Below are 10,951 nucleotides of genomic sequence, written 5' to 3' on the forward strand. Positions count from 1 at the left end.
ACTTAACTTATATTGGTTTGTAACAGATAATGCTCATCAGTTTTAAACTAACACAGAAAAATAAAGACACTCTGGTTAAAGAAACAAAAAAAAATCCCTATTAGCCAATTACCAGGGAAGGGTTAATCCACAATGTCATGTATAAGCAGTATTTATGTAGAACAAGGCAAGTATGGTGACTTACAGATTTTTCAATTATTTGCTTTCTTTCTTCACACTTAATAGGGAAAAGTATAAGTTTTTGATTCTGCTTGTATAAATGCAAGCCTCATGCACATTTCTTAATTTTGTGATTTTTGGGAAAATAGATAAGTGCTCTATGTGTGAGATTCCTCATCTATAGAAAGAAAATGGTGGCCGGCGCCGCGGCTCAATAGGTTAATCCTCTACCTTGCAGCACCGGCACACCAGGTTCTAATCCCAGTCAGGGTGCCGGATTCTTTCCTGGTTGCCCCTCTTCCAGGCCAGCTCTCTGCTGTGGCCTGGGAAGGCAGTGGAGGATGGCCCAAGTGCTTGGGCCCTCCATCCCATGGGAGACCAGGAGAAGCACCTGGCTCCTGCCTTCGGATCAGCGCGGTGCGCCAGCCACAGCGCGCCAGCCGTGGCGGCCATTGGAGGGTGAACCAATGGCAAAAGGAAGACCTTTCTCTCTGTCTCTCTCTCTCACTGTCCACTCTGCCTGTCAAAAAAAAAAAAAAAAAAAAAAGACTTCTCTTCCTCTGAACACCTTTGTTAATAGTGACATCTCTTTAAAAAAAAAGAAAGAAAATAGTAATTATAGCAATCATAAAAGATATTTATATTATTTCATGCATGTCAGAGAATATCTTGTTTGGTATAAGAATTATAGCTCTGCTGAGAGTAGAATTTGAAATCAGTATTCTGTCCCTTTAACATATTATACAGGTGTATATTTTGCTGTTCAGAACTGAGAGTGAGAAATCTCTTTGTGGAGAGAATTAAATGAGATAATACATGTGAAATTCTTCACACAGACACTGAGATACAGTAAGTGCTCCATAGATGTTAGCAATTAACACCCTCAGCAACCGTGTGCACTGCTCACACCACAGAGATGTCCCTGGACTGTGGAGGTAAGAGAAGGGCAACATACAGACCTCCCAGTGCCTATCAACAGCTTACTTATTGGGATCATCTTAACCAAAACACAGATCTGAGATCTGTAGCCTAAGGTCTTGAGTCAAATGTGTAGATCAGAAAGATCCCTCTGGCAGTATCTGAAGAACATGCTGAAATAAGCCCAGATATGAGGTGATGACAAGGCCCAAAGGAGAGATGGGAGGGTTCTAAATGCAGGCAGTGGCCACAGCTACAGAAGAATGGCAGAAACATGTGATGCATCGAAGGCCCAGCCATTGTACCTATCACTGATGCAATGTGGGTGGCGCCAAAGCAATCCAGTCACATCAAGTTGCATTTAAAACTTTCTACAGAAAGGATCTGAAGAGTTAAAATTGTATATGTATGGGTGTCAAAAGTTAAGCTTAAGCTTACAGGTTTAAAAACCTTCCTGGTGCAGCTGTGAAAATAAGACAGAGTAAAGTAGCACCTTGACAGTAGGGACTCCATTTTGGAGCACTTGAGACTGCATTCTGGGAAAGCAACCCCCCCACCGTGAGACTCTGGTCTGAAACTATGATCTCAAATAGTCGGACAATAGCAGTGCACTACACCACCCTTGGCAACGCACAAAAACCCCCTAGCATGATTGCTCAAGCTTAAAAGTAGAAAGGTTGCACCTGGGTTACCTGGGCTAATAATGAAGATGTGATTTGTCTATGTCTTAAAATCATAATTGCTGATTGTAAGATTTTAGCAACCGCTTAGCAACCGTGTATTCTCTCCCTCCTCCCGATTTTGCGGTTTTTGCCTTTATAAACCCTATGCTGTAGTTCCTCACTGCTCCTCTGTCCTTGTCAGAGGGCCCCAACATGTTGGATCAATAAATTTAACCCTTTGCTGGTTGCATGAGAGAAAAAGTCTCTTGGAGTCGTTCCTCGGGCGGTGGGCTTTTTTTGGACCCTAACAGATCCATCTCATTTTTCTCTAGTACTTCCTTCATACAACGTTCATCTCAATGCTCATTTTTAAAGAATTATATGTTGCACTATAGAATACCGAATGCTATGTTGGTAAAACATGGTTATCTTCATTAGTACCTTGGACTAAACTATCCATATGTTAGCCAATACATTTATGTTAATTGCTAATTTTCACGTCTCACAACAAAGGTGCAAATTGTGACATCATTTGACCTTCAGGGCACACGCAATACCAATGATGCTTTTTCTTCTTACTAAGTTGTGCAATTGCTAAAATTAATTATACCCTAGGGATATCATATTATGCATGAATCGTCACCCGAATGAATGATAATGCTTGAGAGAGAGTGAAACAATGGAGATTTAGGTGTGTTCTCAGGGAATGTTGCCAGCTACATGAAACTAATTAAGGCTATCAAACAAGGCCATCACTAGGATTTGCAACTTACGCTTTTGAATTTTCTTTCAATAAATAGGGAGAAATCCTTTTCAGAGTAGTTTTCCTTGACTTTACAAAACTAGGATTTAGCATTCAGCAAGTCAGAAATTATGGTAATTCTGCTGTGCCTCATTCTAACATATGAACAAAAGAAAACCAACGTGGTTTGTTTTCATTTTTCCTGTCTCAGCACTCAAAAGACCTAGGAAAGTCCGGTACATGTTTCGTCTTTTAAGACTGCAGCTATGAAAGTGTAATTTAAAAAATTATTTCAAGGGTTATGCAAGGACAGTTTATGGAGAAGAGAGCTTTACAAATAACCTAGTCACTATTTTATCTAATTGAAAAGGAATTTGGCTAGTTAAAAATAAAACTTTCATAGTGGCCTTGTTCAGAAATAAGATGAACATGATGACTCACGTTTATGTCATAGGCAGGAGTGGGTATTGATGCACAGCCGGTGAAGCCACCACTTGAGACTCCCACACCCCATGTAGGAGTGCTGCTTCAAGTCCTGGCACCGCCGCTTCCATCCAAGTTCCTGCAATGCATCCTGGGAGGCAGCAGGTGATTTGACTGAAGTGCTTTAAGGACCTAGATGGGGCTTCTGGCTTCCTGGCTTCCACTTGGCCCAGCCCATGTCGGGGGGTCAATCAGTAGATGTAAAGTCATCTTTCTTTTGCATGCTCTTTCTGTCACTCTTTCAAATAGATGAAAATAAATAGACTTTGAAAATATCTTTTTATGTATGCAAAATGAAGTTAGCTTTTATTCTGCATGATAATCTTCAATTAATGTCTTAAGTCTTTTGGATAAAACTCTTAGAAATGTGTTTCTTACATACCATATCATATATACACACATATATTTATTTTTATTACATATATATATACAGATACACATATTGTTCTTTAAAGGATGTTTTATTTATTTATTTGAAAGTCAGAGTTATTGGCCGGTGCCACGGCTCACTTGGCTAATCCTCCGCCTGCGGCACCGGCACCCCGGGTTCTAGTTCCAGATGGGGCACCGGATTCTGTCCCGTTGCTCCTCTTCCAGTCCAGCTCTCTACTGTGGCCGGGGAAGGCAGTGGAGGATGGCCCAAGTGCTTGGGCCCTGCACCCGCATGGGAGACCAAGAAAAAGCACCTGGCTTCTGGCTGCAGATCGGCGCAGCGCGCCGGCAGTGGCAGCCATTTGGGGGGTGAACCAACGGAAGGAAGACCTTTCTCTCTCTCTCTCTCTCTCTCTCTCTCTCTCACTGTCTAACTCTGCCTGTCAAAAAAAAAAAAAAAAAAGTCAGAGTTACGCAGAAAAGAGAAGGAGATATGACTTCCATCCGCTGTTTCACTCCCAAATTGGCCACAACAGCCGGAGCTGTGCTGATCCGAAGCCAGGAACCAGGAGTGTTCTCCAGGTCTCCCACGCAGGTGCAGGGTTCCAAGGACTTGGGCCATCTTCCACTGCTTTCTCAGGCCATAACAGAGATTTGGATCGGAAGCAGAGCAGCCGGGACTCGAACCAGCGCCCATATGGGATGCCAGCACTACAGATGATGGCTTTACCTGCTACACCACAGCACAGGCCCTGATACACATATTATTTTATATATGTGTTTGTGTGTCTAAAGTTTTCACCAAAGGCCATTACAAATTTGTTGAATATTGGAGAATAAAAGTTAGCATTTCTTATACTTAATGGCCACAGACACACATGTACTTAGACACTGCACCGATTTATCTGGCATGCATTTATATTATTATAAATATTTTTCCAAATTCTATGTGGAATTGATAATCATATTTATCTTTAGGATTAGATCTCAAGGCCAAGGAGACCAGATAAAGTTTGAACTTCGTTTCTTTCATTTTACAATTGCATTTCGATTTTTCCTAAATTAATTTCACACCGCTTAATACAGGTCCCCATGACTTTCCAATTTACCACTGATACCTCCTTAGTAGAGCCTTTGGTCTTTTCTCAGCACAACCTCCTTAAAATATGATGAAGGGAACAAAGTGGGGTAAGAGGGAAGGGATAAAGATAAGTGGAAGTTGGAAAAGGACCAGAAAGGAGACAGCCCATGTGGGAAGCCATGAACACCCACATTATAGCCAAGGATGCTGCTGGTAGCTGTGGATCTCTTGCCTGAACCTCCTTATAAATGACTGTGTCTTTGACCTTGCCACCCAGCTCATTGCAGAAATCATCTGTACCCCTCCTGTCCAGACCAGCTGACCTACAGACTCCTGAGACAGAGCACTCATCCATTGTAAGTAAGCTGCTGGGTGTGTGAGTGGCTGTGCAAGCAGCCTGAGAGATGACCTGTTGCATGGCTCCACTGAGATTATGATGCTGAGTCAGCATCTAGATTTTTCTTTTGCTGACCAACATGGCTAGCACCACAACTAAGCCAGCAAAGTCTCACAGCTCTGTGGCTGAGAACTGCTGTTGAGGGAGCAGGTGATCACACTCTAAAGTTAAAGTGCTGGGAGAAGGTTTTCATTTCAATGGTTCAACATGTTCTGTGGACGGGCTTCAACGGCTGTCTGGGAAGAAAGGCAAGCCGTGCTGCAACTTGACCTTGAGCGCTCAGTATACACCTTTGCAGGAAAATTTTGCAGACTTTTCAAATTTTGTGCATCTAGTCAACAAATATTTACTAAACAGCAGTCACCGGTGTCCACCAGCAGGCTCTACTCTTGTTGTTAGCTATCAACATCAATGATCTTTATAGGGAGCAGCTGAGTCACCCATTCAGCCCAGTGCTTTCGTACTTACAGTCTCTTCACCCTGAAGAAGTCCTGAAGCTATAAAGTCAGAGAACAGCAGCACTGAGGTAGACATTTAGAAAGCTCTAAATCCATTGGCCCCTCAGTGTTTACTTAGGTAGACAAAAATTCACTGCTTCCTCCTTTTTTTAAAAAAATATTCAGTCCTTCGGGTCTGATGTTCGATTTACATAGCCTTTACTACTGAGTGATTTTGCAGAAAGGAATAGATAGAACAGGAACAGCAGTCCCAGTACCAACCCATTTTAAATCGGATTCCCTACACACTAAAGAACCATCTGAGCATTGTAAATGAGCTCTAATAGTTTTGCAAACCAGGAACAATACAATAGTAGTTGTTTCTAAAATCAGGACTAATGAATGAATTATGTTTTTCTCTGTTTTCTACTCTCTATAGCAAATAGTGAACTCTCAGACAGACTTTTTTCAGGGAAATAACTATGTAGTGTACAGTAAAATCATAGGTAAAAATGAAAGCCTCTTAAATAAGCACACCTGTTTCATGGTAGATTCCACATCTGGATTTACCTAGGGTATGTCTTTATTGAACAGCCTTTATGAAAAGATGCCACTTTGTATGACTACATCCCATACCAGAGTCCCTGGGCTCAAGTTCTGACTCTGCTTCCAGTTCCAGTCCTGATAAAATACACTCTGGGAGGCATCAGGGGGTGGCTCAAATACTTGAGTCCCTGCCACCTACATGGGAGACCTGGATTGAGTTCAGAGCTCCTGGCTTCACTAAGTCCACCAGATAACCTTATGATATGGGACTAGCTTTACATTTTCCAAATGAAGAAAGAGGCACAGGAAGCTAAGCAAATTTCTACAAGATGAATATATGGCAGGACCAGACTTGAAACCTTGTAGTGATCCAGCACTGCAAATCTGACTGCAAGTACGAAAGCACTGGGCTGAATGGGTGACTCGGCTGCTCCTTATAAAGATCATTGATGTTGATAGCTAACAACATGAGTTTGCCACACATGAATCTCACAGCCATCTCTGTAAGGCAGGTGCCGGTGCAGATCAGGTTCCTTGGGAAGTAGATGCTGAGACAGAGGTGAACAGGAAGGTGGTTCATCAAGAAGTTTCCAGGATAGGCATCTGGAGGGGAGGGAAGTTAGAAGGAGAGGGAAAAGCTGGGTTGTAGCATAGTAGAAAAAATTGCAACAAAAATCTTGGCCATTCCCAGTGCATTCTGGAACTGAACAGCCCCACAGAGTTGGACAACTGATAGTCATTAGATGTGAGCTGCCCCTTGGAGGGGCTGAGGCCTCCCGCATGGACAGAGGGCAATCTTCAGCAGGAGACCCTGATGTGAGTCAGTGACCAACATTCCCAGCAGCTGGGGGAATAAGTCCTTCAGTCCTGGAGTGTACACAGATACTAGACAGTGCGCCCAGCATTTAGGAATGAAAAATATGAGGAATAAAGAATAAACTACATGCTGCCAATAAAATCAATAGTCAATGGATTAATCAGGATTATACAAAGAAAAATAACAAGTAGGATGTGTAGATGGGTGCATAGTTGATAGATAACAGATGGACAGATAGAAAGAGGGATTTCCAAGATGGCTGAATAAGGAAAAGATGTGCTCATTCTGACCTCAAGAAATTACCAGAAGATCAAGGGAAAGATGGAGAGAAATTTTTAGTGGGAAGTTAACAAAAGAAGAGAGACTCCAGGGGGCAGTGGGAGCTGCCAGCAACTGCCATAGCTGGTGGCTGGTGGAGAAGCCATCTTCTCAGATTGAGGTGAGAGGAACTTGCTACAGCCCATGCTCCACTGGTGATGTGGTCTGAGGAAGAACCTCACGGTCCCCACTGACTTTGAGTCTGGCCTGAAGTGCTGGGGGTGGGGAGGCAGGGGGCTCCTGGAACCCCATGAAGGGAGAGCACACTGCTTTCCTCCCCTACCCCACCAAAGCATGAAGCTACCATCAGGGAGGAAGCGCCATGTTGATAGGGCAAGAGGAGGCAGCTGTGGCCTGCGTGCCCCTGGTGGATTTTGTCAAAGAGCTAAGTCTGTGGTCCCCACTGACTTTGAGTTCCTCCAGGAGAGTTGGAAGGGGGCAGGGCATCCACTTAATTCCATGAAGGGGGGCACATTTCTCCCCTCCCCTCACCCTGTCTAAGTACCAGACTCAGCTTTCCAAGGCAGAGCATTGACTGACACCTGCCAGGCAGGCAGCTGGCTCTGGGAGAAAGGTGACTTCCTCCATGGATTGGGAGGCTCACGGGGCAGAGGGTGGATCTCCTGCTCCCTGTGATTCTGGTATCTCTGCATCCTGTGATCGCAGGAATATTGTGACTATGAGATAGGGCCTGGGGTGTGGATGGGCCTTGGCCAATCACTGATTCCAGCTTCCGAGGCTTACAGTCCCCAGAGTGCTAGGGTGGGTCATTACTAAGGGATCCGTGCTCACAATGAGGAGTGCATAGATCCTTTGTGCAGTTCATCTGCCTGAGTGGGTGCGTGTGCAGGTTCCATGGGCAACCAACTAACCCTGGGCAGTTGGTTCTCCTTGGCAGAGAGGGGGTCGGGCTGTGAACATGCCAATCAGTGCAATCATACCCTCCCCCTGCTGACAATAGAGAAGGTCTACCAAACTCCAATCTGGTGTCACTCATTACTCTTACCCTACACTTGAGAAATGTCCAGGACTCCCTGGCCCAGCCCAGCACACCCCTCTGGACATCTGCTGAAGGTGCAGGCATTCCACTAAGCTATAGAGGTGCATCTCAGAGAACAACGTCTTCAGAGGAAAAAAAGCAAGTGTCACAACAGAACCCAAAAATAAATGTAGAAATACCAACAGGAAGGTAACATGACTCTTAAAAAGTAAAGCAACAACACTTTGATACTAGAAGGTAAAGATGAAGAGATTGATATGCCTGAAAAGGAATTCAAGAGAATGATTGTAAGATTACTCAAAAACACAGAGAAGCAAATACACAAACTAAAGAAATTCACACAAGACATGGATGAGAAAGTCAGGGAAACAGAGATATTGACAGGGCTGGCGCTGTGGCGTAGCAGGTAAAGCTGCTGCCTGCAGTGCCGGCATCCCGTATGGGAAACGGTTCAAGTCCCAGCTGCTCCACTTCAGATCCAGCTCTCTGCTATGGCCTGGGAAAGCAGTGGGAGATGGCCCAAGTCCTTGGGACCCTGCACCCTTGAGGGATACCTAGAGGAAGCTCCTGGCTCCTGGCTGCGGATTGGCCCAGCTCTGACCATTGCAGCCATTTGGGGAGTAAACCAGTGGATGGAAAACTTTCTTTCTACCTTTGCCTCTCTGTTAACTCTGCCTTTCAAATAAATAAATAAATAAAAATAATAAATATTTACAAGATATCACACTGAAATATTGAATATGAAGAATTCAATATATCAAATAAAAAGTACAGTGGAAAGCTTTAAAATAAACTCAGTAAGGCAAAAGAAAGAAAATCCTAGCTAAAGACAAATTTGGAAATATCTCATTCAGACAAAAAAGAAGAAAGGGAAAAAACCAAAAACATAGTTTGAGGTTTATGAGATACTATCAAATGACCAAACATGCGTCTGTTAGGAATCCCTGAAGGTGAAAAGAGAATGGATTAGAAGAAACACACCTTACCAATAAAGATATACACAGACAAAAGAGAAATTGTGGAAAAAGATATCCCATGCTTATAAAAAAAAAAAACAATAGTAGCCATCCTAATGTCAGACAAAATAGACATTAACATAAAAACTGTTAAAAGAGACAAAGACGGGCATTATGTAGTTATTAAGGGATCATTTCAAAAGTAAGATGTAACTGTAGTAAATGTATATTCATCTAATGTAAGGGCACATGACCATTTAAAGCAAATGTTAGAGGATATACTGCAGTATAATAATAATGGGGGACTTCAACACCACATTTTCATCAAATGACAGATCAACTAGACAAAATAATCAACAAAGAACTAATATATACTATTGACCAAATGAATCTAATTGATTATCTACAGAACATTTTATCCCACAGCTTCAGAATACACATTCCATCAGTTCATGGAACTTTCTCTATGCTAGATTGTATGCTAGGCCATAAAAAGGTACAATGTATCTTTTGTGACCACAATGGAATGAAGTTGGAAATTAACAACTTAAGAAACCTAGACAATTTGCAAGCACATGGAGACTGTACAACATGCTCCTGTTTGAACAATGAGTCATAGAAGAAATCAAGAGGGAACTAAAAAATTGCAAGAAATGAATGAAAATGACAACACAGAAGGGGAAGATGAAGAGACTGATATGCCTGAAAAGGAGTTCAAGAGAATGATTGTAAGATTACTCAAAAACACAGAGAAGCAAATACACAAACTAAAGAAACATATTAAAACTTACAGGATACAGCAAAAAGCTGTATTAAGAGGACATTTTATAGCAATCAGTGAATACATCAAGAAATTGGAAATGTATGAAATTAAGCATCTAATAATGCATATCTCAAGGATCTAGAAAAACAAAAACAAACCAAAATCAAAATTAGTGGGAGGAAAGAGAAACAATAGAGAAGAAATAAAAAGATTGTAATAATAAAATACAAAATACCAGTGAAATGAAGAGCTGGGTGGTTTTTTTTTTTTTTTTGGAAAAATAAACAAAATTAATAAATCATTGGCCCAACTAACCAAAAGAAAGGTAGAGACCCAATTAATAAAATCAGAGATGAAAAAGAGAATGTTACCACAGAAATAAAAGAATCATCAGAAATTATTACAAAAAGCTATATACAAACAAATTGGAAAATCTAGAAGAATCAGATAAATTTCTGGACACAAACAATTTACCAAAAAGCCACAAAGACACAGAAGACCTATATAACACATAACCATGATGGAGATGGAATCAGTCATAAAGACCCTACAAGCAAAGAAAATCCAGGACTAGATGGCTTCACTGATGGATTCTAGCAATGTTTTAAAGGTTTGCTTCATTTGTTTAAAAGTCAGAGTTATAGAGAGAAAGAGAGAGAAACAGAGAGACAGGTCTTCCAACTGCTGGTTCACCCAGCAGACAGCTGCATTGGCTGGGGCTGGGCCAGGCCTAAGCCAGGAGCTAGGAGATTTTTCCAGATCTCCCACATAAGTGCAGGGCCCCAAAAATTTGGCCGTCTTTTGCTGCTTTTCCCAGGCCATTAGTCAGGAACTGGATCCAAAGTGGAGCAGCCAGGACCAGATCTGGCTGCCATATGAGATGCCAACATTGCAGGCAGTGGTTTAACCCACTACACCACAACCAAAATTTTAAAAAACTTTTCTCAAGTCTCAAATTATTCAAAATAATCAAAAGAGAGAAAGTTTTTCTGAATTCCTTATATGAGGCCAGCATCACCCTAATTCCAAAAGCAGAAAAAAGATACAACAATAAAAGAAAACAATAGACCAATATCCGTGGTGAACATAGATGCCAAAATCTTCAACAGAATACAAGCTAATTGAATTGAACAGCACATCAAAAAGTTCATCCACTCAAAATAAGCAGGATTTGCACCTGGAATTCAGGGATGATTTAACACATGCAAATCAGTTAACATGATACATCAGATTAACAAGCTGAAGTATGAAAACCATATGATTATCTCAATACATGCAGAGAAAGCATTTTATAAATACT

The 10,951-nt window shown here is 41.9% G+C and overlaps 1 long non-coding RNA gene across 1 annotated transcript in view; it reads right to left on the minus strand.

Annotated features, from left to right (window-relative positions):
* LOC149121706 (uncharacterized) overlaps positions 1-3,160 on the minus strand; it is a 41,877-nt gene extending 38,717 nt beyond the window's left edge. The window contains exon 1 of the long non-coding RNA XR_016222417.1: positions 2,923-3,160. This is a non-coding gene — a long non-coding RNA (uncharacterized LOC149121706). The remainder of the gene's footprint in view (positions 1-2,922) is intronic.
* Between the last annotated feature and the right edge of the window lie 7,791 nt (positions 3,161-10,951).

This window comes from Oryctolagus cuniculus, chromosome 16 (genome assembly GCF_051225735.1).
Source record: "Oryctolagus cuniculus isolate XC-2025 breed Fujian yellow rabbit chromosome 16, ASM5122573v1, whole genome shotgun sequence".
Classification (NCBI taxonomy): Eukaryota; Metazoa; Chordata; class Mammalia; order Lagomorpha; family Leporidae; genus Oryctolagus; species Oryctolagus cuniculus.